This window comes from Octopus sinensis, linkage group LG15 (genome assembly GCF_006345805.1).
Source record: "Octopus sinensis linkage group LG15, ASM634580v1, whole genome shotgun sequence".
Classification (NCBI taxonomy): domain Eukaryota; kingdom Metazoa; phylum Mollusca; class Cephalopoda; order Octopoda; family Octopodidae; genus Octopus; species Octopus sinensis.
In genome coordinates this window covers 38,923,945-38,931,205 of record NC_043011.1, presented here as the reverse complement: position 1 = coordinate 38,931,205, position 7,261 = coordinate 38,923,945, and positions in this window count along the sequence as shown.

Sequence of the window (7,261 nt, the reverse complement as noted above, 5' to 3'; positions counted from 1 at the left end):
ATCGTAGATTGTTCTTAAGCATTGTCTAATATCGGGTTGTCCGGAAAGTTCATGCCGATTTTTAAAGAAAAAGAAAAGGTCAATTAATATTTGCCATTACATTTTTAATCAAGCAGATATGAACCATTTTGTTGCACAATGCGTCTCCATCTTTCCTTTAACTTGAAAATACCCTCTTCCCAGAATTGAGGTGGTTTCATGGCAGACAATTCATCAAGGTATCTTTTTACGTCATCCAAGGAATTGAAATTTTTACCATTAACACTATTCTGCAGAGACCTGAATAAGTGGAAATCCGAAGGAGCAATATCTGGTGAATATGGAGGGTGGGGTAACACATCCCAGCCGAGCTGTAGCAATTTTTGTCTGGTTCCCAAAGCATCAAGTGCCAAAATGAACTTTATCTTCCATTGTAAAGGGTTACAGAATTAACACAGGTTATAGGAACATAAGTTTTCTTCCATGAACAGATAGCTTAAACTGTGCTCTAAGTGGAGGTGTAGTCAAATCCTATTTTATGAACTCAACCATGTTCTAAAATAAGTGGAAAGATAAGCTACTATAAATCAGCACGAACTTTCCGGACAACCCAATATCTGGTGTTTGAAGGTGGCGCGGGGGTAGAACTATTAGGACTCCGGGCAAACAGCTTAGCAACATTTCGTCTGTCTTTATGTACAGACTTTAAAAATTCTATTTAAGTCAGATGCGACATCCTTATAGTATTGTGTTTAATTTCAAAATTATATTGTTTATGTAAAACATTTGTTTCAAAGTAATTTTAAACAAACGAAAAGGATGAAAAATTCGTGATTCTGTAATTTGATTATTTGACTGTGAGTGCATAAAGTATACAAGCGGCCCTCAAAAATCTTTCTGTGATTAAAGTGGCACGCTATGTAATTCGAGTTGGCCAAGTCTGGTCTAGGTCCACTTTGATTTTCGTCCCTTTCAGGTTCGATAAGCTGAGTACCAGTTGAATACTGGGGCTGGCCTTCTGTCAAAATTCGAAACCAATTTACGTTTCATTTCTTTCTTTTTTGTTGCTGTGTGTATTTATGTTTTGAGCGTGAATCCATATTCTTTCTAGTTTTGGCACAAAGCCAGTAATTTTGAGGGTAGGTTGACTGCATCGACACCAGAGTGCCCATTGACCCCCTAAAGGATAAATGGCAAATCGACCTCGGAAAAAATTAAACTCAAACCGCAAAGACGGATGAAATGCTACTTAGCGTTTTGTCCGTTGTGCTAACGATTCTCTCTGTTCACCATGCTAAAGAGTCAATATATATATATATACCCTGGCGTATATATACATCTTTTTTTTTTATCTTTTATCTTTTTAATTTTCCCTTATTGGACTAATGCCATGCTGGGGCACTGCTTTGAAGTGTTTAGCTGAACAAATCAACCCTTGTTCTCATTTTTACGTGGGTAAGCAGCTTGGTATCAACTTGACTTGTTACTATAGAAACAGGCATGTAGATGTCTGTGGCTTTAGATTGGCTAAAATTACCCAAAATTTGCAAATTCTAAAAGCTATTAACTCATTAATTATTAATTTATGGCGATCATGAATTTCATGTCTATGATTACCACACAAGACTACACCATTACACCAAATATGAAATCAAATGGAAAAAAATTGAAAAAATTGAAATGTGGTAGTGAAGCAGAAAAGATCCGTAAAAATATTTTTAAAAATACAAATGTTCTGTTTTGTGGTTTTTTTTCACCATCAGAGAGGTAGGAATACAAACAATAAATTAGAAGATTATTATGCATCACTAAAATAATTTTGAATATTTGAATATTCGAGACGAATCAGAAGAAGAGAATAGAGGAATAAGAGAATACACAAAGAAGGTAGATAATGAACATTCCGATAGAAAACTACTAGAAACGTTTATTGAGAAAACTTATTACATTCCGTATATTTTATCCGTTTTTTTTTTTTAAATATATATTCTTGTGCTTCTGTTCTTTCATTGGCATTTCTCGCTGATTTTATATTCTATGACCGACGCGAATTGTGGTTTTTATTGTTTTGAGAGAGAAGCTTTACAGTAAAACTGTTATAAATAAATAGATTGACTTAGGTTAAAGAAATGCCTTTACAGCAGACTTCTGCGGTTTTTTGATGGAAAGTATTATGCGCTTGTGCACACCACACACACACACACACGTAAACGTATGTATGTATTGATGTATGTATATGTGTGTCTGTGTGTATGTGTCTTTGTGTGTACGTGTGTGTGTTTTTATGTTCCCGTGTGAGTCTTTGAGACGTTGTGGCTCCCTGAAGACTGATGACTTTCTATCGGATTCTTAACGTCTAAATTCCTATAAAGAAAGAATTCTTCTTCTTCTTCTTCTTCTTCTTCTTCTTCTTCTTCTTCTTCTTCTTCTTCTTCTTCTTCTTCTTCTTCTTCTTCTTCTTCTTCTTCTTCTTCTTCTTCTTCTTCTTCTTCTTCCTATTTTGTCATTTTCGATTGGCAGATTCCTGAAAGCCTCGGACGAAAGGCCCTGACGGTATTGCTTTCCGTTTGTTTACGTTTTGAGTTCAAGTTCCGCCGAGGTCAACTCAACTTCGCCTTTAATCCTTTCGGGATCGATAAACTAAAGTACCTATCAAATTCGGAAAGAGGTCGATGTAATTGCCTAAATCCCTTGTCTGTCTGTCTCTCTGTTTGTCTGTCTGTCTCTGTCTCTTTCTTTGTGTATGTGTCTGTCTGTCTGTTTTTCTCTCTCTCTCTGTCTCTCTGTCTGTCTATCTCTCTCTGTCTTTCGCTGTCTCGCTGTTTGTCTGTCTCACCCTCTCTCTGTCTCTGTCTGTCAGTCTGTCTGTCTGTCTGTCTCTCCCGCTACGGGAAAAATAAACCTAATAGGGAATTCTAGGAAGAATTTAATCGAAACAAAGTCTCAGTTAAGGAGAAAACTTTCATAACCTTTGTGTTGTGTCATGGCGTCTGAATTTTTCGAAATAGTTTTGTAATGGCGTCTGAAGTTTTTAAAGATGGTTCATGTTTAGTTTAACCTCGTGTACAATTTAAATTTAAGAAAAACGAAGGAAAGAAATAAGCTTAAAGAAGACATATAGAAAGAAGACATATAATTTTTTATGCAGAGTTTTCCTAAAATGTGGGATGTGTTCCACAGGATTCTAATTCACTAAAAGTAAATAGTTTGGGAAATACAGATCCCAGAAGTAATAGCAACTGTAATGGAATTTTTTGTGAAGGGAGAAATTTGTGATAAGGGGACTTAATTTTGGATGTTGTTTAGGGAGGTTCGAGATAAAGTCACTTGGAGAAGAAGAACGAAGAAGAAGAAGAAGATGATGATGATGAATGAAAAGGAGGGGAGGAGAAGGAGGAGGAAGAGAAGAAAGAGGAAGAGGAAGAGGAGGAGGAGGACGACTATGAAAAAGAGAAGAGAAGGGGAGGAGGGGGGGCGGAGAGGGTGCGAAGGAAGAGGAAGAAGTGGGATAGGGAGAAGAAAGTAGAAGAGAAGGAAAAGAAAGATGAGAAGGAGGAGGAGGAGAATAAGAAGAAAGAGGGGAAGACGGAGAAAAAAGAGGGAAACGAAAAGAGGGAAGAGAAAGAGAATAAGAATGCCGAAGAGAAGAGGGAGGAAGAGGAAGGAGTTGAGGAGAGGAAGAAGAAATGATAATAATGATGATGAGGAGGAGGACGAAACACGCGTTGATGAGGATAAAACATTTTCATGAGGATGATGATGGTGATGGAGAAATCTACCAACGGTTGAAAGTATTAAGGCCCTTTGCTACTGTGGAAGCAACCAATGCAGGAAAAGGGGAACCTCAAAATTTACACCGTCTTCCAAGAAACCCTTAGGACGTCTCGTAAGAGGATAGCTGATGGAAGTAACAAGAGGTATGTTCAGTTTCTTAAATATATAATATATATAATATATATATATATAATATATATATATATAATATATATAGATAGATAGATATTAATATATACATACATAATAAACAAAATAAATGTGCCCTTTTAAAGCCTAGCCAGGCTGATGGGCCCGGTTTCTCGGTTTCTATGGCGTATGTGTTCCATCGCAGGGTTACTCATTTTTGCCAGCTGAGTGGACTAGAACAACGTGAAAGGAAGTGTTTTGCTCAAGAACACAACGCGTCGCCCGTTCCAGGAGTCGAAACTACAATCTTGCGATCATGATGCTGACACCCTAACCACTAAGCCATGCTCCTCCATATAAATACATACATATACACATAATTATATATACATGTATGTATAGTGAGTACATGTGAATATATATGTGTGTATGTATATATATATATATATATATATATATATATACACATATGTCCGTATACATAAATATATATATGCACACACATACATATGTATACACAGATGCACACACACACACATACACACACGTATATAAGCCAAAACAGTTTCATCATATGCATGCGAATATGTATGTATGTATATGTATGTATACGTATATCTGTGTGTAAGTGTGTTAGTCTGAGTCTGTGTGCTTCTGAACCTAGTTGACATTTTAAAATACAGCAAACTTTTAACGAAACATATATTTTCTTTAGTAGGCCACGATGTTGTTTGTCAATTCTGCTTTCGTCAAATCTGATTTTTTTTTTCAATTTCCAGGATCACTTATTATTTGATCTCATTGGAGTCTTTCTTCCAAAAGTCAAATAAAAATATTCAACTCGGGGCGGCATGTTTCACCTTTGTATAACCTACCACAGCTGCATAGATTGAGTCACGCAAATTTTATATATATTTTTGAATTTACTCGAAGGAAATATTTGCGAAGTGTTGTACTACTTTTCAATGCTGTCCTGATATCATATAGGTCGCATATCTCTTGTATCTTTTCGGAGAAGCTTTTTACATAGGGTAGACACGCTGTGGACAGTTTATTGGTTTCTTCCTCTCTTTTCTTCATAATTGGAGTAGGGTGTATGCTTTTGGGGTGGTTATTGTTATTGAGCTTGATAATTTCTAGATCTTCCCTCGTGGGAGGGGATATATTATTTCCTGGAAAGTTTCGAGGAAGGGGAGAGGGAATGAATTACTTCCTGGAAAGTTCCGAGGAAGAGGACGAGAGGGGAGAAGGACTTCCTGGAAAGTTGCAACGAAGGGAGGGGATGAAATACTACTTGAAGAGTTCTGAGGAAGGGAAGGAGGGGATGAAGTAATTACTGGAAAGTTCGGAGTAAGGGGAGGAGGGGAAATAAGGAGTTCCTGGAAAGTTCCGAAGAAGGGAAGGAGGATGATGAATTGCTTCCTGGAAAGTTCCAAGGGAGGATGGGGAGATGTACTTCCTGGAATGTTCGGAGGAAGGGGACGAAGGTAATGAATACATTCTGAAAACTTCCGAGGAAGGGGAGAAAGGGGAACAGGTCATCCTAGAAAGTTCCTTGGAATGTGAGGAGGGGAGAAGAGGGAAGAAGGTCTTCCTAGAAAGTTCCGTGGAAGGGAAGGAAGGGGAGTAGGGGGAAGAGTGGCTTGCTGGAAAGATCTGAGGAAGTGGAGGTGGGAGAAGAAGAACTTCCTGGAAAGTTCCGAGAAGGGTAATGGGGAAGAAGTTGATGATGGGGAAGGGAGATATACTTCCTGGACAGTTCCGAGAATGGGGAGGATGGGGAGTGGAAATGAACTTCCTGGAAATTTCCGACGAAGTGCAGGAGGCGGTAGAGTGGGAGAATATGAATTACATCCGGGAAAGTTCCAAGGTTGTGGCAGGGTGATGTACTTCCTGGAAAGTTCCGAGTAAGGGGAGTAGAGAAGAAGGCATTCATGGAAAGTTCCGAGGACGGGAAGAGGGGGAAGAAGGATATCTTGGAAAGTCCCGAAGAAGGGGAGGGGCGGGAAGAAGGGCAACCTAGAAAGTTTCGAGGAAGGGGAGTTGGAGAGAAGGACTGTATGGAAAGATCTTAGGAAATGGAGGAGGGATGGAGGGTATGAAATACTTCCTGGAAAGTTCCGAGGAAGAGGAGGGATGAAAGGCAGCGTGGAAAAATCCGTGAAAATGGAGAAAGGGTATGATATACTTCCTGGAAAGTTCCGATGAAGAGGACGGGTATGCAGGACTTCCTGGAACGTTTCGCGGAAGAAGAGGGGTATGAAGGACTTCCTGGAATGTTCCGAGGAAAGGGAGGAGGTGTGTGACATACTCCCTGGAAAGTTCGGAGTAGTGGGTAGGACTTCCTGGAAAGATCTGATAAAGGTGATGAAGGTGAAGAACTGGAGGAGGGAGGAACGTATTCCTAGAAAGTTCCGAAGATGAGTGTAGGGACTAGGGACTTACTTGAATGTTCCGAGGAGGGGAGAAGGAGATGAATAACTGTCACAATATACCTTTCTTGGCCTGAAGCTTTGTGGGAACGGTCAGCTATTTAGATCGACCCCAGTACCCAATTGATAATTTTTTTATCGGCCCCGAAAAAACGAACGTCAAAGTCGACCACGGCAGAATTTGAACTCAGAACGTAGAGACAGACGATCATAATATACTACAAACATTTCTCATGGCAAGAGTACATGTTTACAGATGCTTACATTTTTATGTCCAGCTAGTATCTGTTAATATATTAAAATATAATATTCCTCAACAAGTTTAAAGCCTGAGATAATTCTTTCTACTTTCAGTAGCAGCCGCTTTCAACTCCATGTCTATATCTATCTATCTATATTTCTATCTATCTATCTATATCTATCTATCTATCTATCTATCTATCTATCTATCTATCTATCTATCTGTCTGTATGTCTATCTATCTATCTATCTATCTATCTATCTATCTATCTATCTATCTATCTATCTATCTATCGATACATATACATATACACACAAAGATACATATGTATCTCTCTCTATCCCTTTCTGTCTGTCTGTCTGTCTGTTTGTCTCTCTCTCTCTCTCTCTCTCTCTCTCTCCCTTCCTCTCTCTCTTTCTCTGTCAATATATAAATATATAGGCGTAGGAGTGGTTGTGTGCTAAGTATAGGCGGAGGAGTGGCTGTGTAAGTAGCTTGCTTACCAGCCACATGGTTCCGGGTTCAGTCCCACTGCATCGCACCTTGGGCAAGTGTCTTCTACTATAGCCTCGGGCCGACCAAAGCCTTGTGAGTGGATTTTGTAGACGGAAACTGAAAGAAGCCCGTCGTATATATATGTACACACACACACACACACACACACACACATATACACACATATATATATATGTGTGTGTGTGTATAT